Genomic DNA, 25,973 nt, shown 5'->3' on the forward strand with positions numbered 1-25,973 from the left:
ATCTTCCCTGAGTTTCTATTTCCCTCTGTTTCTCCCTCCCTAAGTTCGCTCACCTCATACAAGTCCCTCGGTTGTAGCAAATACCATGTGCATTGTCTTGTGATGTCTGGGGGTCTGTCTTCACCCCCTGCAGAATTAACTAGAAGAGGATGGAGATGGAAGTCACATGCTTTGGTTGCTGATGCTGCAAGAACTGAATGGAGTAGATAAATGTTTACTGCTGAATGATAAGCAGCCTATGCCTTTGAACAAGTGATTCCCTCGGCTTAGCCAAGATAATAAGATCAGGATAGAAAACAGATTTTGGATTATAAACTCCAGGAGATTACTCATACACCCTGGAGCTTTAGTGGAGAAGGAGGCCGTGCTCCCATCTGACCCTAACGGGAAAGATCTCCAGGATCTATTAGAGACATCTGCCACAACATAAAAAAAAAAGACCATGGCAGCTCATTCATTTCCTGCTCTTGAACTGGTCTGTGTTCCCAGTAAGATAGTCATTTACTCATTCAACAGATGTTCATCATATAACCGGCTCTGTTGCTAAGCATGAAAATTCCCGTGCAACCCCTGCCCACAGGGTTCCCAGAGATCTAGAAGGAAGATGATGGGATGCAACCCATGATTCACACTATTGTATGATAGTAGTTGCATAATAATAATTTGTAGGTTATGAGGTGATGATGACCATATCTTCTAAAAAGAGCAAGACAGTATTTCTATCTATTGTCTCCTTGATTGCTTGGGCTGGAGAGTACGTTCATGAGTATTCTAGTCCCCAGGAAAGGGAATGCATCAGGACATTATTGTCTGATTAAAAACCATTCGTTTGACAAGTGTTTATGGTCTTGCTGCAGGATATATGTTAGACACTAGAGAGATAACACTGAGCAAAATAATGTAAAAGAAAGTTGTAAAAAATTAAACAAATAGCCACACAATCAAGTAGGGAGTGAGCATCCCAATCATTTTGCTTAAATTCCATACCCGGCAATCTTCTAACTGCATTTTTCTTCCATGTGTTGACTTCTTTAATGAGGTGGAAATAAATTAACATTGACATGAATATTGCATTCTGATTTTCTCACTTCATTAATGGATGAACTCACCAATGCCCATTTGTCTTGGTGTGGGTGCTATGCACCAGTCTTCAGAGCCAAATGTAAGTTAAGCCAGTCATCACATTTTTTAAACAGAAAAGCAGAGTCTCCTCTAAACTGTTTTGATCTCAACTGTCAGTCATACTGAGAAATTAAATTCCATTAACACTAGATAATAGTCTTTCCTCCATCAAATTCTTATGGCCTTGAAAAGTCATTAAATTGTATACAAAGCACTAACAGGGCTTTGATTCCATTTGGCAGAAATGTCATTTTTCATACCTTTTAGCTATTGTACATATTTTTAGTTATTTGAGTTATGTTTTACTCTTATGCAAAGTTGTGTTGAATTAGCTCTAATTTGGGGGGTGGCTGAGTCTGTGTGGTGCCTGCCCATGACTGCTTTATTGAAAATACAGCCTATAATCAATGTTCTCATTGTGTTAGTGTTCAGGCATCCATACCGGCCTGTCCTTGGGGTTCTGACAGGATACATCCTCAGCTGCAGTCACTAAGAGCACCACCTCTGCACAGTCACTATGTTCCCTTTTAAAAGGTCCCTGCCCACCTCTCTCTCTGTGTGTCCCTTTCTCCCTCGCCCTCCCTTCTCTTCTGCTGCTCCTATCCCCAGAAGCTGCTCTCCCCTCTCTCCTCCCCTTTTTCTCATTCACTTTCCCCCAATAAAAATTCCCTCCAATGCAAGCTCTGTCATATGGCATCTTTCTCTCTCGTGCTACTTTTTAAAATTGCAGCACATTGGCCTTCCATCCTCAAACACTGCTGCCATGTTCTCTCACTTTATTGGAATGGGTGTTATCTAAAAACAATAGTTACACACAGCCACTGGACATCACAGAACCTGAGCTGTGTTTGCTTCGGTCAGAGAGATTCCTTCCTGGTATAGGAGCAGCTCCGCCTCATCCTCTTTCCCTCTGGACAGTTCTTCTGTGGAACTGTCTGCTCAGGGGACACCTGGTCATGTGACCTGAACAACTCACTGCTCACAGAAGGGGTAGCTCCCTTTTGTGATAGTTCCAGTATCCTGTGATTTACTTTGTCAAAAAAAAATGTAAGAAATACAAAGTTACATAGATAATGTTTGGTAACTCTTGGGTTTTTGTCCTTTATATTTGTCGTTTTGTAACTGCCAGTAGAAATCTGGGTAATAATCCAGACTCTAAACCCTTCCACTTGGGAGCCCTTCCAACATGGGAGAGGAGATGTAACATGAGTTTCCCATCACTTTTCCACCAAATAGTTCCTCTTCCTTGGACTGCGCCCTTCAGCCATCCTCCCATCAAGGCCCCTGGGTACCTTACTGTCCATACAACCTCTCTCTATCCCCCTACAGCCCTCACCAGAGTCACCAGGACTGCCTTCTAACCAGTAAAGGAAGCCCTTTTTTTTGGCTTTTGGTGGCAATTACTCCTGCCACATCTGTGTTTACTTTAGAACCTGTGGCTAAGGTAATTAGCTGGCAGCTGGTGAAGCTTGAAATAATAATGTACCTGACATTTGAGGTATCTCTTTCCTAGAAATCTTTTTTTTTAAATCTCCATTTTACTTACACAGCCAACAGACAGTATTGGCAAATAGTCCCTAGGTGGAACATAATTAGGATTCATTTGCATCTAAAAGATTTACTTTTTAAAATGTGGCTGGGTTCAAAAATGACTGATTTTACACCTAGAGTGGTATTCTGTATTGCAGGGGGTCTTATTCGTGAAAGCATGCTACGTTATAGGATCCCAGGCACCGGTGTAGGAATACAAATGGAATTATAAAATCCTGCTTCTCCTCAGAGACTTTGAAGTTTGAAGAGCGATGGCATAAGACAAACAGACGTCTAAGGAGGCATTCAAGGGGATACCCATGAACATGAAAAGAAGAGCTGTGCACAGCACAAGCTGGGTGTTGGTATCCCAGCACACGAGAGGCAGAGGCAGGCAGATCTCTGTGAGTTCGAGGCCAGCCTGGTCTACAGAGTGAGTTCTAGGACAGGCTCCAAAAAAAGAAAGAAAGAAAGAAAGAAAGAAAGGAAAAAGGAAAAAGGAAAAAGAGTTGTATATCTCAGTAGGGAATGTTCAGGATCTAGATGAGGACTTCTCTAGACCAAGGGGTGTAAGCCAAGCATGGAGGTTTTTTAACTTTAATGCAACACACATTGTCAACAATTAAAAGCCAAGACTTAGGTGAAGTGAGACAGGCATCAAAGCCACACATTTAATGGGGACTGTAAGTACAGGTGTGGCCAGAGGCCTTCCACGCCAGTGCCCACTGGGTAGTCTAGGAATATACCGTCTTTATCATCTTCAACCCCGCATCCCACTCGAGCCCTGCTAAAAGAGGCCTACGATGGCCCACAAGGCAGCACAGTCACAGAGAGAGCCTCCAGCCTCCAGGCACCTGTTTTATTTTAAGATTGAGGTGATGAAATCCCCCACTAAGGCAAATCTTCATTGCCAAGTTGACTGGATTGTTAACTGGACGTCAGAAGGAAAAGTGTCTCTGGGAGTGTTTTTGAAGAGGTTTAACTTAGTGATAAGAACTGCCATGAGTGTGGGCAGGATGACCTCACGGACTAGGATCCCAGACTCAATGAAAAAGGGTGGGACGGGGATCAGTTGAGCGTCAGTGCTAACCTCTCTGTTCTTGGCTTCAGACAAGAAGTGACCAGTCGCTTCTCGCTTCCACCACACCTTCTGTTCCAAATGCCCCTCATGAAGCATGAACTAAAATAAGGAAGTGACCAGGCTTTTTTTTCCTGGGCCACCAACCAGCTCCCAAGTCATGACACAGAGACTTCTTAATAGCTTTGAATACTTGGCTTAGCTTAGGCATCTTTCTGGCTAGCTTTCCCCCCCAACCCCCACTCTTTAACTTAAATTAACCTGTTTCTGTTTATCTACCTTTTGCCTCAGGGCTTGTTACTTTTCTTACTTCTGTATGTCTTACTTTCACTGCTTTTCTGTGTCTGGCGTCTGGCCCTGGTGTCTCCCTCATTCTCTTCTCTTTTCTCTCGCTCCTCCTTGTTCTTCCTTCTCTCCTTTCCTGCTTATTCTCTCTGCCTGCTGTCCCTGCTTATCCTTTCTCTGCCTAGCTACTGGGCATTCAGCTCTTGGTTAGACCAAACAGATGCCTTAGGCAGGCAAGGTGAGGCAGATGCAACCCATCTTTACATAATTAAACACACATCCTTACATGGCTAAACAGCATAAACACCTTTACACAGTTAAATATTCCACAGCATAAACAAATGTAACGCATCTTTGCCTAGTTAAAATAATATTCCACACCAAGCATGTCCTTTCTTAGGTTGTTTTGTCAGTTATCCTGTCATAACGAACACAGAAAATTGGCACCATGAGTGCGACTGTTACTGTAACGAGTAAGCCCACGTGGGCCCTCAGAAGTGGTTTGCCGGAGCAGAGGACAGCTGGAGCTTCAGGTTAGAATGAAGCCCTAGAATGCAGAAGGCAGAACTTAGCAGACCATATTGGGAGTTTGGAAGTACCTAGAGAAATATACACAGTAGCTCTGGCTAATGTAGTTTCAGAGGGAAACAAGGACAGGGTGTTACATTCTGACAAAGAACCGGATTGCATCCTGCCTTTGTCCTAAGAATTTAACTGAAACAGAATTAAGAAATAACAACATTGTTCAGTAGAGAAAATTTGAAGACAGCCTAACATCCAGGCTGTGCTATAATGGTTGCTGCTCATGGCCCTTGGTCAGATCCACAGTGAAAGCTAGCTCACCAAAAGATAGGAAAGACGTGGTGAGGAGGGGAAGGTGAGCCTGCTTCAAGGCACACACAAGGCAAGACATCAAGGGCTGTCGCTGCTTAGACTCAAAGTCTTAGAGATTATTGTCACTGAGGAGAAACCTGTTGTTCTTCAGAGGAACAGAAGGAAAGGTACTCTGAGTGCAAGACCTCACACATCCAAGATTTGAACTCGTGACAAATGCAAATTCATTGGCAAGTTGAAAATGCCTGGTCTAAGAGCTACTGGAGATGTTCCTTGCTTGAAACCAACCATTTAGAGAAGCATTTCTCAAGATTCACCCATCAAGATGCGTAAGAGTAACTACAGCCAATGGTAGAAGGGGCGGAGCTACACCTCAAGCCACAGTACTCATTCAGAGTATCATCGTGTGGATTTTCATCAATGTGCAATGAAAACATTTCTAGGGCCATCAGGGCTCCAGGAAATCACCAAGGATAGGGATTCCCTGCAAGGAGGCTGTGAGAAACCATTGAGTGAACCTACAGAGGTGAAACCCAAGACATAATAGAAACTCAAGATGTAGGGAATTCCTAGACTGTGGGATGTACCCTGTGGAATACTGCAAGCATGTAATAGGATTGTCCCAAGAGAAATGCCTCATGTAGCACAAGCAGGTAAAACTGGAGGGGTAGGGCTGCCCAAGCCCATTTGAGTCCTTAAATGCCAGCATAAGCTGGACGTGGTACTGCAGGATTTCGTGTTTGCCCTGTGGAGTTTTGTACTGCCTAGATCTGGTCTGTTGTTCCCAGGCTTCTATCTTTTCTTGTGGACTGGGCAGGAATGTTTACTCTGTCCCAGTAGGCATTGGAAGAAGGTAAATTGTGCTTTGATTTACAGAGGCTCATAGCTAATAGAGTAATATTATAATTATTAATTATGTTAATTAATTATTAGTATTAGGAGAGATTTTGGACTTTTTATCAATGTTAAAACTGCTAAGATTTGGGGCACTGTTAGAGATGAACTAAATGCATTTTTGCCTATGAAATGGCTATGAGTTGTTTAGCTCATAGGGTGCAATGGTATGGTAAAAAGTGATAAATTTATGTGTCAAGGTGACAGTGGGTGGACTTACAACATCTAATCTTCATGGTCGAGTTGAAATTAATTAGGAGACATGCTCTGAGCATGCCTCTTACAGTGTTTCCTGAGAGGTTTAAAATGTGTGGGAGAATTAGCACCATCAAGTCCCCCACCTAATGGAGAGAGTGAGAAGAGGAAGCCAGCAGCAATGGTTCATTTTCACTGTCAACCTGACGAGATTTAGTGTCATCTTTTTTTACAGGAAACATACCTGTAAAAGGAGTTCTTAATTGGTCTAGATAATAAAAGGCTGGAGTCAGATAATAGAGGAAAATGCTGAGAGATCAGAGAGAAGGAACAAACCACAGCACACCTTACCTTCTACGTGTCTCAGCAGAGAAGAGAGCGATTTCCTGTTTGTCCCTGCTTATATCCTGTCCAGCTACTTCCTGTCTTCTGTCTGTCTGTCCAGACCTCCAGACCTCTATGGTTAGCTAGTGGCAAGTTCCATTCTCTGACTCCCAGACAGGCTTTATTTGTACAAGAAAGATATCACCACACATACCCCTGGGTGTGATTATGAACGTGTTTCCAGTTGGCTCTAACTGCAGTAAGAGACACCCTAATGTGACCTGCACTGCCCCATGGTAAAACAAAGGAGAAAGTGAACAGGCGTTCACCCCTCCCTTTTTTCTCTCTCTTGCTCTCGTTTTTGACTATGGGTGCAATATGATCAGCAACCTCATGCATTCTGTGCCACGATGGACTACTTTTCTTATTAAATACAGAACAAGACAATCCCTTATTTCCTCGAATTGTTTTTGTTAAGTGTTTTGTCACATAAATGATAAAGGTAGCTGATGCACCTCCCAATCCTTAGCTTCTTTACTTCTAATGATGCATCTTGTGCCTAACCTTGCCTAACCCAGTGAGAAGAACTCATAGCAGGAGAAGAAGACAAAAGTAAATTAAACTTTTAAAATCTCATTACACCAGTCACTGACAGCATTGTCTTATAACCATCCAATATTGTCTTTGTATCTAAAAAGCTATTTATACCTAGGTGTTCTAAATTAAGTCTCTGTGGGAAGACAGTAATTTTGTGCTAAGATATAGAACACAAAATAGGTAATAAAGCCCTTTATTCTTGTGACTAAAAAATATAGATTTTTGTAGAAGCAATTGGGAAAGGACATATCTGTGAAGCAGCCCCACAAAAGAAAAGGGGAGGGTTGGTGACATGTCTGCTGTTTTACAAGTCATATACTGAAACATAACAATTATCTCAATGACTCAGGCAGGGTAAATGCTCACGATAAATTCTTAATACGATAAGATTACTGAAAGAGTAGAAATCACACAGTTAGATAATTGCAGAGTAAACCTGAATGATGATAATAGCAGATGGGCAATGCTATAGGAGAACGTCTGTACCACCTGATGGGTAACAAATACAATGTGTCATTTCTATTCTTCAGCTAATCCTGTGCCATCGTTGCCTAATGATAATCATGTGAAAAGTTCATAAGTTTCGCAGTTCACTTCACTGAACATCAGTGATTTGTTAAGTGGAGCAATTATTCAAGTTTGACACTATTTAAAATTTGTCACTTAACAGTTTAAGTAGTATTCATTATCATATTGAGATATATATGTGTGTGATTTTTTTTCCAGAAACTTTTAATAGCTTTGGAACGGCATCTGACTTCCTACTATAGAGTTTACCAGTATGGTCACCATCGCCCCCCACCCCACTTCTGCGTATCGTCTTGTCCTCTTGTTTCACATTCTCAAAGTAATCATAGCTTCAGGCTCCTTGTCTCACATCCTCAAGGATGGTATTGCTGTCATAAATTAACTCTTACCAAGGGAGCTGGCATTCGTCTGTCTGGCCAAGATGCCCCGGTTCATAGCTCTAAGGCTGATACATAAAAGATACTTAGTATATAGCTACTAAACAGACTGTATGACTGTTACTGTGTATCGGTGTGGTAAGGGGTGGGTCTGTTAACAGCAAAAGTGACCCTTTGAGTGTGAATGGGAGGCTGTTTCCTCTGATCACAGGTCTCCACAAATGTCACACCTCATTCAAGTAACCAGTGCGCAAATTCTTTCAGTGGTGGCCCATATGCCCCATGGAGCCTAGCTGCTGGGACCTTTCTGTTCATGACCTGTCATCCTCTGAGACTACATTGTTTTCACAATGCTTCTTTATTGTTGTTGTTGCGATCACCATCATCATCATCACCATCATCATCATCATCATCATCATCATTGTTATTCAGCTCAGGAATACTGCCTGATAAAGCCTTTGCAGGAACTCTTCCCTCTGCCTTCCCAGCATCCCCTTGGCTCCCCCATGAACCTTGCTATTTTGCTTACTATCCTGCTCTTCTAATTAACCCACCTTGCTGGTTAACTCCGGCCATCTGACTCCCCTAAACTCTGGCACTCCACACATGCATCCCTCTTCTCCACCTTATATAACCTTATTTTTATAAAGCATTTAATAGTTTACCTAGTAATACCGATTTGGGTATTTTCATCTCTTTTCCTTGTTAAAAGTTAAGTTCCTCCAGGAAGATATATTGTCTGATTTGTAAACTGACCTATCCCACATGCCTAAAGCCATGCCTACAATGTGAATATTTTTGAATAACAGATCATGGATGAATCACAATATTAGATGTCATATGTCTTATAATTTACATGTGTCTTACATTACTGTCTCCCAGCAATGACTCTTGGTGTTAAGTGTGACATTGCTATCCTACTTCAATGAGCGCATTGTGCTTACCCTCTCCTCATGAAGTTACCTTTCCCAGACCTCCTTTCAATCTGGACAGAAGGCATGTTGAAAGGTTGCAAGGCAGAAGTGAGATGGAGGCAGGCCATGTTGTTGCCTCTTTCTCTATTTCCCCGCTGGCATTGTTTATGGAAGTGTGAAACCCCTCTGCAGAGATATTCCAGGGTCTGTTTTCCATGCTCTGTGAGTGTGGAGTTCCGCTGGCCAGATGAGCAGCGGCAACTCTTCATGATGAGGTTTTGCACACTCAGGATCATAGCTGAATGCATCCCTCTGCTCTTGGACATCAGAGGTTCATCAGCCCTCTGAATCAAGCTTTGATGTCTGCACAGTCCCAAAGCAGCCTCTGGGATAACAACTTCTAGTACCCTCCTCTACGGCAAGTCATTTCTGCATTGTTCTGAGAAACAGAACCGGAGTTCAATTCACAGCGTTCTCCTTCAGCTCTTCCTGAAGGGTATACACCCTCAGTTCCCTATATTAAATCCCAGTGTCCACTAACATCTGGAGTGAGCCTGAGAAATGATGGCTGTGTGGTTTATAAAGAGTACTGCTCTCCCAGAGGTCAAGTTTGGTGCACAGCACCCACATCCAGGGGCTCCCAACAGCTCCGCTCGTTCTTCTAGCCTACATGAGTGCCTACACTCAAGTGTGCATATCCCCACGCAAGCACATATGCACACACATGATTGCAATGAAGTATTTTAAAATGTCAGATGCTGCATAGGTAAGGTCTCACCAACATGAGCCGAACAAGGGCAATAACAGACATGCCATAGTGGACGGGAAAAGCCACAGGGCCTCAACCCTACACAAAGAACTAAGGGATGCTGAGGGTGGGAGAAATAGTCTTCCCCAGAGAAGAGCACACCAATATAAGTAACAGTATACAGACTGAGTGGGGTATATTTATATGCATATATAAGCACGCAACACGCATTTGCATGTAGTGGCAAGCAATGAAAAAAGAGTCTGTGAATTTGAAAAAGAACAAGGAGGGGTAGGAGAGAGGTCTGGAAGGGAGGCAAGGGGAGGGAGAAATGGTGCAATTATAGTCTTCAAAAATAAAAGAAAAAATCTGAAGTGGTTTCTGTTTCTGTTCTGAGCCTAAAGAGTAAGACTTTGGCTCATACCACATAAACTGGAACCTCTCCCTGTGCCCTTCAGTCATCCCTTAAGAAACCTCCCGAGAGCCTGCAGATACTAGACTCTGGGTTATACCCAAAGCTGTGTTCAGGCTTATAATGGTGCAAAAGAGGAGGATCTCCAAGTCCATCCCAGCTGAAGAATTTGGGACTCCTCATACATAACTCAGGAGGTCGCAGTGATGATACACGTCTCCTGTTCCAAATGTCTTTTTCCCATTTTTTCCCCAGAAGTGGCCTTCTCTTCCATTCTGCTCCTCTGAAGGCAAGGAACTATAATCAGTTCACCAAACCCAAAGTGAATGATAAATAGGTGTCTACTGGTGATGAGCTTACACAAATAACAATAAGAAACTGTCTCAGCATTCCTGCTGCAAGGATGCATACCCTGCCTCCTCAGTATTCTCTGAGACCCCAAAAAGGGGCTTCAGTGCCCCCTCCTCTACCTTCAGCAGGTCACGTCTGCACCTGTAGCCACGCCCAAAAGGTGTGGCCATGGTTACAGGTTCACAGACAAGACACTGCTACACTTCTCACTCCTGCTTGTACTGCTCTGCAAATCACAAGGACATTCTCAGAAAAAAATCTTGTCAAAACAGCCAAGAGGCAGGGAAGCATCCACCAACCGAAGTCACTGAAATCTTAAAAGATGTATTTAAGAGATGTATGCACAGCTGCCGGTGAGATTCTGAGATGCATTTCACAGTCCAGACTTCATTTCACCCAGGAGGAAGGCAGAATCAAAACCTACATTCTGCAGGAAGGTTTGGAGGGTTAAATGAGATGTATCAGCACAGTCACCCAGGCTGCTGTGACAGAATACAAGAGTGGTTTCAATGACAAGCGTTCACTCCTCACAATCCTGAGGGCTGCAAAGCCCAAGAAGGTGCCAGAAGAAGTGTAAGGGACTAGTTCCTGTTTTGGAGACGTTCATCTTCTCGTTGCATGGCCGTGACCAATGAAATGGAGCAAGTTCTCTGTCCATTTAAGGGCACTCATGCCATTCATGGGGACTCTGCTGTTTCTACATACAAGAGCCAAAGGCCTATCGTCTCATATCTGGTGCTGGGATTGCAATACACAAATTTAAGAGCAACACATTCAGTCTACAGCATATAGGTAAAGTATTTTCTAAACTGGATGTAGTTAATAAGTGATCAGAATATTTAAATAATTACTATGAACCAAGTTTGCTAAGTATCAATAAAACCTTAATTATGATCAAAACACTTAATAAGTTAGTATAATTAATAACTACTATTAATAAACATTAATAATTTACCAATTATTTATTTTTGTCATTGTTACCTTATTCCTTCACATGTCCCAGAAATTCAAATACAGCTTTCAACTTTGCTACAGCTGTCTGTCCTCTGAACTTTCAGGAAAGAGGAAACTGACTTAGGAGTCGTCTAGTAACACAGCCCCTGGAATATTCACAACAGTCTTTCCCACAGTCACTGTCCACCTTTCCTGGACACAGGCAGGATGGCATTTCCTGTGAGTCATGGTCTGTCTTTTGTCCTCAGAATGTGCCAATATTTCTGCACTCACCACAGTAAACACATTAGGTTACAATTTTCCTTGAAAATTGTTATTGTTTCTTTTTATTGTATATGTATAGATGTTTTGTCTGTAAGTGTGTCTGTGAACCACATACACACAGTGTCCACAGAGACCAGAAGAGGGCACTGGATTCCCTGGAATTGGAGTCACAGATGGTTGTGAGACACCATGTGGATGCTGGGAATCAAACCTGGGTTCTCTGGAAGAGCAGCCATTTCTCTGCCCTGGTTACAATTTTTCTAATACTGAACACAATAATTCTCCTCCACATGGTTAAGTATCACATGGTTTCCACCTCAGGAAGCCTATAAGCTCAGTATGAAGATTTTTTTAAAGTTAAATTTAAAATAATAACAATTTAGAAGGGTGGCTGGGGCATCACTAACAACAGTGAGTATGTAGACTCTACAGCTCCTTGTGTATCTTTCCTCTGTTGCCTTCCAATGCAGAATCATGGGCAAGCGACGGAAGCTCACGGTCTCAACTTCTTAACCAAAGAGTCCAGTATCTATGAAGACTAAATGAAACAGTTGCAAAGAATTGCAGGCACAGCAGTCAGTGCTGAAAAAAGGAGCCCACAGAAACTTCCTGCAGAGTGAGGCAGACTTTGGGATCTCACAAGGTAGACCATGTTCAGTACTGTCCAGAGATGAATGACAAACAAAATCTCCAAAAACCTTTTCTCCCTACATGTTTGTGTCATGCTAAAGGACACATGATGTGTACTGCACCCCCTAAGTGGCTTGTTCAGTTGTAAGCAGCAAGATGCCTTGCACATGGAGAAATACAAAATTCAGACATGTTTGTCACTGATCAAGTTTTAATGCCTCATATAAATGCATTTATGTGTTGAGTGTAACCTAAACCAGTTTTTCCTTATTATTCTTTCTCATAACCATACTGTGTTCCAGATGAATAAATTTCTGTCGAACATAGTCACCCCGTTTGCAATTACATTTTAATATGTTTGTTCTGTTATATGAATTTTAATTACTTACTCCAAACTTGGCTACTATAATTAGCCCATCACAGTTTTAAATTTTCATCAGTTTTTCTTCCTTTGCACAGATGTGTGAGGGAGATAAGCCATCAATGGTTCCGGCCTGTGAAGCTCAGAGTTAGCCACCGATGAAATGGAGTGGATGACAGTCGAAAGGGCAGTTGCTTCTAGCACAGGCTGGCCCACCTGCTCTGATTAAAAAAACAGTTTCACTGCTGGATATTTCAGTGACCCAGGTTCAAAGATCGGAACTCCAGGTCTGGTACCAAGGCACTGGAATTTTTTAAATGCAAGGAAAATTAGGGAGCAGAATTTAATAAACATCATCAATATTAAGAAATATGAAAGAGCTCTATAGCATTTTTGGAGATCCTTCTACACCCTTCTTGCCATTCAGACTTAGTTTCTTGTTGGGTAGGATGACCTCTTACCTCATTCTTGATGTTCATACATCTCCATTTACCTGTGCCTTCTCTGAAATAATTTTTCTACAGTTTTTATCCCAAGTCAAGGTCTCAGTAGTTTCTGCCTAGGTTACGTCAATAGATTCCCACTGGTTTTCCTACCTATGGTTTCTGTCCCTTCTATTGTCTAGACACAGGTACATCGCCATCAAATTAGATGCTATAACAGAACTGACCAAAATCACCAAATAGCGTGGGGAGTAGTGGAACACCTTAACCCTAGGTCTCAGGAGCCTGAGGCAGGAGGGTCATGAGTTTGAAGCTAGCCTGGGCTACATAATTAGATCCTATCTCAAAACAAAAGAAGACACAAAACAAAAACCATCAGAAATTCTTCAGAGCCTGCAAATACTGCAGGCCCTTGAACTTGATAGAGTAAATTAATACTTATCTATGCATACCCATGAATGTTTGTAAGCATGTTTGGAAATAACCCCACTCACTTTTTTACTTTAAACATTATACACTTGCTATAATTTTGCAGATCTTCTGCTTTCTTTAATTGACTACATATCTTGAGAATAAAAACAATGCATATCAGAGTTGGAGCGAAGGCTCAGCGGTTAAGGTCACTGCCCGCTGTCTCAGGGGACCTGGGTTCAGTTTCCAGCACCCACATGGCAGCTCACAGACATCTCTAACCCCAGTTCCAGGGGATACAATGTCCTTTTCTGGCCTCCGTGGACACCACGCACACACATGGTACACATACATACATGCAGGTAAAATACTCATAACAGAAAATGAAAATAGCAGTCTTTTAAAAAGAAAATCTGCATCCTAAAAAATAAAATAGCATCTATGAAAAGAAAGCCCAAGAACCAACATTTTTCCAACTATTCATGGAAAACACAGATCAATTTTCAATACTTTTTCCAGATAATAAGACAAGGGACTATTTCACAACTCACACTTTGAACTAGTTTTCTGATTAAAATGGCATTTCCTTCTTACATCTTGTAATAAGCAACAACCCAGGGTCTATGATACCCAGAAGAGCCCTGATATAAAAAGCAATGAAAACATACAAACAAGCAAGAGAGAAGCCTTGGTCTCTTACAAAGACATGTACAGCCCCGAACAGAGTACCAGCAGGGTAACAGTAGCACTAGGACAGCCCTCTCAGCTATCCCCACGCTATAGGCAAAGCTGTCCTCAGTCAGCAGGGTCTGTGCATATATAGGCAGAGAGATACTGACTTGGACCTTTCTCTCATGCTCACATAAGTTTTTGGTGACTCCAATACAGGGCAAATATAATCTATATCATTTTGCTTGGGCTACCACAACAAAACGACATATAGCATATTGATTAAACAACAAGCCTTTATTTCTAATAGTTTTGAAGACTGGGAAGTCTGAGACCTGGGTGCCAGGACATTGGTTATCTGATAAAGACCCTTTGTTTAGAGATGACCTCATGTTCAGTGATCCGGAGGACCTTTCCTTGACATGTGGAGAAATGGAGATTTGGCGTCTCTTTTTCTTTTTATAAGGACACTATTCCCATTGTAATTTATGACATTAGCCCTAAAGCCTCACAAGAGCCCCACCTTCAATACAGTGGAGATAAATGAGGACTTATATATTTGAATGTGGGAAGAGAGAAACAACATGTCCAGTTTGTAGTACAGCCCTTAACTCAATTTTAGGAAAGTTGGTTTACACACAGTAGATTAATATAAATAAGCGGGCATTACTTCCATGGGGAAAGAACTCACCATATGAATGATGCCCTAAAGTATTTGTTTCTATGTATTTTATGCAGGCAGTTATACATTGCCTTTGCTAAGTAAAGCTATAGGAGCTGAACAGGCTAAATAGTTTATGTAGTCAAATTTAAATGTTAGTTGAAAGAGACCCCCCACCAACTCATTTAAGCAAAGAGGGAGGTAGAACAATGTTCCTCGTGTCTTGAAGCACAGACAAAAGAAGAGCTGGCATTATCAACGACAAAGACTTAGTTTCCCTTGTAACAGAGACAATCAATTTTCAGTAGAGATCTAAAAGGAGTGGTTTCAGACAAAATGTCAGTCAACATCTGTATGTTAAAACAGGGAAGATAGAATCAAGGGGTGCATAGAACCAAGACTGTGTTATTCAGTAATGCCTCTGATGTAAAAGTTAAAATGATATACTTCATTAAAGTCATCGTGAATTTTTATTCTATCAGAAAAGTCCCAGATCCGGTATTAGTAATAATTCCACTGTGGCTTTTAGCTGGAAGTCAACAGTGCGATCTGGGGACTCTTAGGAGGGCAAATTGAATATTCAACTTGTGAGTCTGCATGAAACACCCACCCTCCTGTCTCCTGAAGATACAGCTCTCGTTACTAACTTCCTCTCCTTGAAGCTAACCTGTCAAACCTCCACATGAACAAATTAGTCTCCACATTGCCTCTGAGCACACAAGTCCCTACATTTTTTTCAGAGTAAATCTATATTTATGAGACTTTGACAAAGTCACACAGCAATGACAAATGGAGATACTTAGCATCAGGAATTTCAATTCCCTATATCTGCTTCTTTTTCTATATAATTTCAAAGCTCTGTGATTCTGTTATTTTTTAAATATTGCTTGCATATATGTCTGTGCTCCAAGTGCACATGGGGTGTCAGATCCCTGGAACTGGGGTTATTAATGGTTGTGAGCCTCCATGCCGGTGCTGGGAATCAAAATCTGGACCACAGAAGAAGTGTAAGAGCTCTTAACTGCTGGGCCGTCTCTTCAGCCCCAAATCTCTGTGGTTTTAATCATTTGGCCATAGCTTGTATAAAGCTGATATGTTTTATAATATTTTTCCCTTAATTTATGAACTCTCTTATTTTCTGGTATAGATTAATTTCTAGTCCATTGTGACTTGCTCTCAAGATAGCAAATAGTATGAAATCTAAATAAGGAACTCTGAGGACTGCAGAGAAGGTCATTGGTTAAGAGCACCGGCTGCTCTTACATAGGACCCAGGTTCAATTCCCATCACCCACATGTCAGCTCACAATCATGTCACTCCAGTCCCAGGGGGGTTAGATGACCTCCTCTGACCTCTACAGGCACTATGCGTGCATGGAGTACACATACATACATACATACATACATACATACATACATACACATACACATAAAAATAAATTCAAAATGAAATAATAAAAATGTTAGAAGATATAAGGGAAAATAAAAATGAAAAGTATGATAAAATCTGATTCAATTCACTTACTCAGTGTAAGATACTTCCATTTGTGAGAAATGGGATATAAATTGTAGAGCTTTGCCTACTTATGGCAAATGCAAAGAGATTATCAGCATCCACAATAAAAATATGATGCTCACAGGGAACACAATTATTGATCTTAATACCATGTGAAAGCTATCCATGAGAAAATGAACTTGTGCCACAGCCTGAGGGTAAGTAGAACTCAGTTCACCCTGTGGATTCTTTAGCAACCTCAATCTAGACAGAGAAAATGCATGGGGATATTAAGGAATAATGGCATAGGACTTTTTTTTTTTACTTTCTACAAACACAAACTGCTGGTGTTGTCCTCCCTGCTTACTTAGAGAATATTACTTGTCAGAAAAGACTCAGGACTGAAGACGTCGCCTGACTGAGACTGTCAGCCAGGCTGGCCCCGAAGCAACCCCTTCTTATTATCAGTCATGTTTTTCCTTCCCTCAGGTTGTCAGAAACAAAGAGGGTCAATTCATGGTCACCTCTGCCAAAATTGTTTTCCCTGCCAGTCAGAGATATGAAAGTCTGAAACTGAAGTATAGGCAGACATGTTTCGGTTTGTTTTCAAATTCAGTTCTCTAAAGGAAAATACTATTATCTAAGCAAGGGGAAGGAGGAAAAATAGAGCTAGGGGAACCATTTAATAGTATCTCAGGATGGCTCACCAGGAAGAAGCCCAAGCTGGATACATACAACACGCTTATGTGTTGATAATTGAGAAATGGCCACAGAGAGGTGGGAGCTTATTTGCGCAATAGGCAGGTCATATTGAGTAGATGTCAGTGTCTGGAAGTGTTGGATGAACTGTGGGGAAGCAAAGCTTTGGATGCAAAGACAAAGACAGGGCACCATGAACTGTTTCCATTGATTCAAGGGTGTCAAGTCCAAATAGCTGACTTGAGGTGTTGGGAGGACAAACAGAACATTGATTCATGCCAGGGTAGCTGGATGCAAAAAGTAATTTCCAAGCCCAGCCAGGAGAAACAATGAAGAGGAGGTAAGAACACTCGCCTTAGGACTGGAGCTATGTGGCCCAGGGGAAGCAGAATGTTACTAACCCTCAGAGCTATTCCTCACTTCCCAGGGAAGATAAAGGAATGACAAGAGGTGGAAAGAAAGGCAGAGATACCCCAGTACTTTCCCAGAGAGGTTTTGAAGCTCTGTCACTGATGAAAATCACAAAATGAGCCATAGATTCAAACCAGCAGGACCAACCTTGGGTGTGTCACCTATGTGATCTCTCAGGGCACATGCTCAGAGTGACCCCATGTTAACTTTAACGATCTTCACTGATAATCCTGAAAGTCTTCCTCATCACTGTTAGCAGCACTCAGCATCTTCGTTATTCACTGAGCCCTGCAAAGGGTGTAGCTAGTCTTGCAAGCAAGAATTAAAAGAACAGAGGCATCAAAAAACAAAACAAAAAAAGTGGCAGTGAGATGGACTAAAAGTTGTTTGAATATGAGGGAGACTGACACCCATGTCAGTTCTTGACAGCGCCGAGAGAACGGTGGTTAAAGTGATCCGATGGAATGAACATCAAAGTGCAAGGTGGGCAGTGAGGACAGGCAGGAGAGAAGTGCCTTGGAATGCTTTGCTCACGGCAACAACCAGTCACTTAAGGGTTAATGGAGAAAAACATCCAGTGCTTGAGATGCCTGTAGGAGAAAGAGTGTTCCCAAGGGAGAACGGGTATTGGGGTGTGTGTGTGTGCGCATTTCTGTCATTTGTCTGTCTGCATTCATATCTGTCCCCAAAGAGAAAAATTTTAAAGCACTGAGGGACTATAAAACAATACAATTCAGGTTACAGAAGCCACATGTGAATCACTCTAGGAGGTAGGGAGATGGCTCAAGGGTTAAGAGCACTGATTGCTCTTCCAGAGGACCCAGGTTCAAATCCCAGTTACCACATGAGAGCTCATAAACTTTTATAACTCAGTTTTCAGGGAACCAGGCATCCATGTAGTGCACAAACATACATACAAAACCCCCATACACATAAAATAAAAATAATAAAGTTTTTTTTTGTTAAAGAATTATAGCTCTGGTGGGAGGGTAAGTTTGTAGTCTTCTAAAATGAAACTTAAAGCATCTGACCTTAAGGAGTCCAGGAGAAACATGAAAAAGTACCCTCAGCAATCAGTAAGGGAGAAGGTCCAATCCCTTCAAGTTCTTAAAAACTTTAATAATAAGATTTAGGGTTAGGGTTAGGGTTAGGGTTAGGGTTAGGGTTAGGGTTAGGGCGTTGGTGGCGCACGCCTTTAATCCCAGCACTCGGGAGGCAGAGGCAGGCGGATCTCTGTGAGTTCGAGACCAGCCTGGACTACCAAGCGAGTTCCAGGACAGCCTCCAAAGCCACAGAGAAACCCTGTCTCGAAACCCCCCCAAAAAAAGATTTACTGAAGGAAAAAAGTAAATCAGAATGTGTTTTTTAAATGTTCTAGAAAGATCTATGTGAGACTCATAGTAGCCCCGAGAATCAGTTGTAAAGATGACCTACAATTGTTCTTTGTATCTCAGTGGGGAGGAGAAACAGAAAAAAAGATTCATAATAACAAAATCTACAATTTTTCTCTGCTGCTGCAGTCACATGGTAACACTGAATTCAAGCATAAAGTTCATGACCACAGTTAAAGACAAACAAAGTAGAGATAATAATGGTGGAGAGGGAAACCAGCCTCCTGAGCATCTTCTTCTCTTACTTTTCTTATAGCAACTCAACAAATTGTTGATGACCGTCGGGTTCAAATTGTCAGAAATACCAGATGGACCCTGAAAAGACACATGTGGTGGTGGGGAATTAGCCAAAACAGGACATTTTCCTATGACAGCTCAATGGACTTGTCCCCACAGAAAATAAAGAGGATCAATGTGATTTAGTTGGTAGTGTCCTGAATGTCAAGATCCTGAGTTAGGAGAAATGGAAATTAGAGTTTGTGTAATTAACTCTGACTTTAGGGCAAACTGGAGCTCCTATATAGAAAGATCTCGACAAGAGCGACATGAAAGGCAAATGTAAAAATGCCATAGAATACCAATCAATGATGCAGAGCCACTTGTTAAGGGAATGTTCTGTTTCTCAGCACAACAGATGACACCCAGTAAAGAGCCTTGGTTTTTCAGGATCCCTCTGAGGTGGCACAAAAAGGCACAATCGTGTGTGGGCAGAATTAGCATGGCTGTGTCCTCACATTTGCATTGGAAGTGGTGAAAAGGCCAGGGGTTCTTAACTTACATGTGGTGCAGAGTTAGGAAGAGTTTGTACACCCATTCTCCTCTGAAGTAGATTCGTGTTCTAAATATCTGAATGGTAAGAACCATCAGGATTCTTCTGTGCAGTGGGGAATTTACCTTTGTGTCACTCAAGGAGACAGCGCTGCCTGCAGCAGACATGGTGAGACAACCGGCTTATTGTTAACCCAACCGATGTATCTTCATGGTGACGCCTGTAGTCACAGATCTATGACTGGACCATCTTCGCTTCTCTGAGGTTTGTTTCCAGATATTGTAATAAAATACCCTGACAGAAATGGTTTAAGAGATAAAGCATTTCTATTAGCTCAAGGTTCAAGGTGCAGTCCATCCCCACAGGGAAATGAAGGAGCAGAAATTTGAAGCAACTAGCTGTGGAACAACCAGAAACTGGTATCCCACAGTGGGAAAGCCTTCCCATCTCACTTGGGGGCATCAGTACCACCCCTAGAGGAGCACCCAGAGGCCTGTATCCCAGGTGGGTCTAGATTCTGTCCAGCTGACAACACTAACCCACATAACTGCGAACAGTGAGGCTGACACAAAGGCACACAGTCACCAAGAAAACCCCAAGCTTTCTGGTACAAAGTGATGTTCCTTGCCAGAGAGAAGGAGGCAAAACACCAGAACAACAAATGCAGCCAGACAGGCAAGACCTATTCATTGCATATACCTTTTTATAAATGATTTTTTAAATTACTTCTTTCAGAGTTCATACAACATGATGTGGTTATAATCACTTTCCTCCCTAGAAAAAACTATGACACTCATCTCTGAATAGGAAATCGGGGAACATAAACATGTTCTATCCCCTCTGTGCCCTTTTCTGGTGTAAATCTTTGATTGCAAGAGAAAATAAGAGAATAAGGAAAATAAAGTATTTTACTTTGACTCTACCTGAGAATGGTTTTTAGGATACACGGTATATGACTTAGGGCAGGTTACTTCTCTGCACTGTTCCCTCAAAGTGGAATGATGGAAATGATTGTACACATCATATCCAGTTACTATGAACCATTGATGAGATGATAAAAATGATCACATACTCTGTCTGTATCCAGTATAATGAACCACTCTTGAAGTAAGCACTTCAGCTGCACCTGAGTTCACAGCACACAGCAACTCTTCAGTAAAGATGTTTTGTGACTAGTACAAGATTGCAGATCATAGACAAAGAATACAGTGATGTCCAGTGAGGATCCTGGGCAGGGGTCCTTTTTTTTCCTGTAATAGCTGATGGCAATAGAGGCTTAGGAAATTATGGTGGTTCTGATTTCTAGATATAAGGAGGGGAGTCGGATGTTTCAGGAGGATCTCTGTGAGTTCGAGACCTGCCTGGTCTACAAGAGCTAGTTCCAGGACAGCCTCCAAAGCCACAGAAAAACCCTGTCTCGGAAAAACCAAAAAAAAAAAAAGTAAAAAGTTATAAGAGCTAGTTGGGAACAAGCCTAGGTGAAGGTCAAGCATTCACAATTAATAAAAAGTCTCCATGTCATTATTTGGGAACTGGCGGTCCAAAGAAAGTGCAACTACACTGCATCCAGGAAGACAACTGACACAACAACCTAAGATCCACCTCAGCTCCAAAGAACAGCATACTGCCTTCTCCACCCTCCCATACATGCCCCCCAAATCCGATTTATAAAAGTCTTCTCTTCCACCTCCCTTGGACCACACTTCTTTCTAGCCATCAAAAAAGCAAATGAGAAATTAATAAAAATGCATAAAACATATAGAAGTAAAAATTAATATTTTTCAATATAATAAAAATATATAGTCAATACAACTATACAACTATGAAGCTAGAAAAACGCAAATATACAAACCACAACTCAAAAGATTCAAGATTTCAACTTTTAATGTTAAATAGATGAGATCTTTAAATTAGAGGTAAAAAAATTCACTAAGGTTAGCTTATAACTTCACAAGTAGTGTTACTCCATATATTGCTCAATATTAGCAAATGTTTAAACTTGGACCGAGGTAGTCTGTGAGTGCCATCTTTCCCCTCAGAGAATTACTCCTTTATTTTCAGTGTCCTTTGGATCTACATATTAAAAACAAACAAACGAACAAAAACCAAGCAAACAAAACCAAAAGCACCAAGAAAATAAAGTAAGCAAATCAAGGAAATTTGCTATTTCTCCTACCATACACAAGCTCTATCTGGCTCGTGAGTGTGAACACTCAGTGTCAACCTAAGGAAGATACAAGGTCTTTTGTTTCAATAGAATTATCTTTATGAATATAAATATAAATATGAGAGCTACATGGATGATTTTTAGATTGTAGGCTACTTCAGAAAATAGGTAAAATAAAAAGATACATCTCCATTATAATTTCTTTTAGTCTTAAGTTTTTATTTACTTTTCTGTAAATACTCATGTAATTTTATTTGCATTGGTGGGCTTGGGTGTTAAGCTATAAGCATCCTTTAAAAGCAGAAAAATAAACTATCACATTCTGTGCTGATTCTGCATGTTGAATCTCTTCTTTCCTTCAGTGATATTTCCCAAGTAACCATTTTGCATGCTAGTCTTTGCAGGTGACTGCTTTATATCTCAATGTCCTGATACATTTTGTTCCATGCCTCTCTTCCTATTACCTTGATTTTGCTCTCAGCATTTTCTTTTTGCAGAGATCTGGTTTAACTGTTGCTATTTCTGTCTGGCAAGGTCATTTTCTTGAAAGTTCAAGTGAGCGTAAGCAAACTGGAGACTTTCATCTCAACTCCTGAATGAATACACTTGTTTCTATCGTTCTTCAGTTATGTCTCCAGCCAGCCTGGTTTTCTTCTTTTTAAGTATTTTGTTTTGCTCTTAATCTTAACGCTAGAGAAATCCCAACACCTCTCTTAAGCTTTCCAGTAAATTTCTCAAAGTCATTTCTTCTTCCTGTCCCCTCCACATGACACCTTGTGCTCATTTCAACTCACAACCACGTCCTGCCATTTATTTTCCTTTTGTGACTAAATGGCCCATAATGACAGACAGAGTTTATAAGATCTTGTGGTTTCGAATCTCACATGAGCTTTTCCTGATTCGGGTTTGTTTTAATTCTTTGGAACATTAAATTTCCCTGCTTCCACTGGCAGCAAGAATCTTTTAGATAATGGTTTTGCTCAAGTCAAAAATTGTAAAAACCCATTTTCAAAATAAAAACAAGGATGTATTTCAGTGTCCTAACCCTCTGTGCCTATGTCCTCAGCAATATTTTAGGCTGTAAATGGCATTGAAGGTGGCATCTAAACATCCAGCATGCCAGTCTCAAATCATCCATGTTTAATATCACTTCATTAGATTTTAGAGTCAATACCACCATTGCAGACTCGATGAAATGAACTCCACTGAGTTCTATAATGTTTGTTATAGCCATACAAGTCCTGCAGTCTTCAGAGAACATCCATGATGTACAACCCCACCCAAAGAAGGAGAAAATGCTGACTATCTACCTGATGTCTGTTTAGAGGAGATTTGTAGAGTTGTTGATAAGTATAACCATCTGAAAAATACATCTAACAGTATCAAACACTGTGGAGCCATTTTATACCTCGAAGATGAGAATAGCAGAAGTAGTGTGTTCTAGTGCCAGGGAACCCAATCCTACACCAGCTACGCTAATAACGCACCAAGTAGGGTTCACCTGAATGAATAATTGCTAAGTGATTACTCTGCTTACTTTGAGATCTAAAGCATTATTCTGAGATCTAAAGCATACAAAGACAATGTTCCGAGCTCTAAAAGCTTTTGTATACTGCCACATCAACTGTACAAAAACTGTCATTTACAATGCATTTGATGGAGCAAAACCATATAGATTCAGGAACAAAAGAGCTCTTAAAAGTATAATATTGCCTTCTGGCTCTTTCCCCATGTAGGAACAGTTTGTGTTTCTACCCAGTGCTGTGGAGATTATGAAGCACGCAGCCTGCATGTACTTGACTCTTCACAGAATTAGATAATTCCACTCAGATTTGTGTTTGTCTCATGATAGAAACACTCTAAACATAATAGAGTTCAGAAGAAGAAAATTAGTTGAGAAGACCTAAAACAATATGAACAAGAGAAATATGTAGCTAGAAAACTATTTATTGAAAACATTTGTTTGTGTTCAAGTAATACATAAACAAAATGTATATACACACATAAAATTATTTATATGTACAATACATGAATTATTTATATACTTATTTACATATAAATTTATTCCTGGATTACTTGACTGTGTGTCGTCACTAGGGATTTATATTCTTCCCTCCCAAGCACACCTGGAACAGACTTGATCTTGGTTTGAGGTTTTCATGTCTTCATGTAGGTCATCCTTCATTCCTGCTCAAAGTACCCACTTCTAGACTCAAAAGACTCTCTTACTTTGTCCTATAAATCTCTTTCTAAATATAATGCAAAAAATTTTACCCTAAGTGGAAATCATTTTGTTTCCATTAGAAGAGACACAACTTTATTTTCTTTCTGTAGAAGAGGCCAAGTTAACCTGACATGGGGTTTGTCAAATACTGGCTCGCTGGGTTGTCAGTTTGTATTAATAAAAATGCAGTGGTGTAATCTATGACCATAATTATGGCTATGGCAGTGAGCACTCTAAGGTCTGTCTCTCCACTTCAGGTAGGAGAGAAAAATAGTAACCCTTCCCTGTTCAACATAAAAGATCACATTAACTTGTAGAATTGGATTTCCACAGCTTTTCCTGTTGCTGTGATTTTTTAAAAACTGAAAAAAATAATTTAAGGGAAAATGCTTTATTATTTCAGCTCACCATTCAAGGGCACACCACATCCACTATCAGGAACAGAGAGCTTTCTGTTCAATCCCCTTTCTCCATTTATACACTTCAGTCATGGAATGGTCTTGCCCACATTTAAGATGGGTCTCCACATGCCAATTAAAACAATCAAGATAATGCCCAATACCCATGTCCAGAGTTGTACCCCAGGTAAATCCAGACTTCATCAAGCTGACAATTAACATTAACCATCACACCATTACCCTTAGCAACCCGTCACTCAGACATACCATAATCTCCCTCTCTTTGTCCCACAGGCTCACACCCAAGCTATACTAGAAAATGCATTCAAATCAACTCTAAAAGTCCTTATCATCTTTAACATTCCAGCACTTTGGAAGCCCAAAGTATATGGGTTACATACTCTCAGGACATATCACTAAATAAATGACCAGACTAAAGTAAACCGAACTCCAGCAGGAAAAAAGAAACACTAGACCCCTCTGTTTCATGTCTGGCATCTGGAACTTTTAATGCAACCAATGAGACTCCACATTGGTTGTGCCTGCAGCTCTTGTGCCTGCAGCAGGCCACCTCTATTGTAAGGTAGTTTTACTCCACATCTGTAACCCTCTTCAACAGATGTCCCATGATCCTGGCATCCCTAATATCCCGGGGCCTCTACTGAAACTGAGACTTTGACATTGCTGCTTCACAAAAAGTGGCATCAATGGGCTTCTTTACACAGATTCTAACCCTGCCATGTGTGGCCTGACTTGGCTGCTCTCTATCCTGCATGTTTCCTGTGTGCAAAACCAGTATCACGTGTGCAAAACCAATATCATATGGATGATGTAGCAATTTCTACTCTTAGACTGCAATGTAGTATGACCCTCCCCTCACCTTTGGCCATCACTGCATCAAATTCTATGTGCTGACCCTGGGAAAAATGCTTCTTTGGGAAGTTATTTCTAGGAGCAGGGAACCCCTTTGGGCTAGGATTTCCTCCTTTAAATGAGCTTGAGTCTACAAAAGATGGAGTTTCTGAGGGATAGGATTTTTGCCTTGGGGCACTTTCCCTATTGTCCTAGTGCACCATGGGAGATTCAGTAACCTTAGTGTCTTTGACAATTACAGCTGCTTTCCTGGTACTGTGCAGAAAGCTCCCCTGTATTAAAACATGATCTGCCAAAAAAAAAAAAAAAGCCCACACCTCCAAACAAAACAAAACAAACAAGCAAGACACTAGTCCATGATGTTTAAGCTCAATTTCATTCAGTGTCTATTGGCAGGATTGAAGGCATATTCTGGGCCAAACTAATGATGCCAAATGTCCCCATCCATATATTTCAGATAGACTCCGCATCCTGCTCTTAAATGTCATGAATCCTAGCAGGTAGAGAGGGAAACCCTAAGCCAGTGATGCAAGACACGAAGAGTAGAACTAGGTGAAAATGTGGCCCTGGTTGGTTATGAGAATCCTGGTGGGATCTGCTCCTTCAGTCTCCACTGAACATGACTGAGTCAGCATTTACCACCGTCTCCAGACCCGTAACAGTGCTTAAGACAAATCAGACAGGTGAGTCGCAGGAACAATTCATCCTGGGTGTTGATTCCAGAGAAGGAAACTGGAATAGGTAATGGACAAGAGCTTCTAGGCTTCAAGGACAGCTTTCTCAGTATCCAAGCCTGTAGAGTGTGTGTGTGTGTGTGTGTGTGTGTGTGTTTCTCTTTTGGCTTTTCGAGGGACCCACTGTAAGTGTTTCGGGATGGGTCAGGACAAGATGGAACAGGAGTGGGTCAGATATTCTGGCACTCAGGAGTCACAGAATCCTGAGTGTTACATAGCTCAGGTGGAAAG

The sequence above is a fragment of the Mesocricetus auratus genome, unplaced genomic scaffold (assembly GCF_017639785.1).
Source record: "Mesocricetus auratus isolate SY011 unplaced genomic scaffold, BCM_Maur_2.0 Super-Scaffold_100011, whole genome shotgun sequence".
Lineage (NCBI taxonomy): Eukaryota > Metazoa > Chordata > Mammalia > Rodentia > Cricetidae > Mesocricetus > Mesocricetus auratus.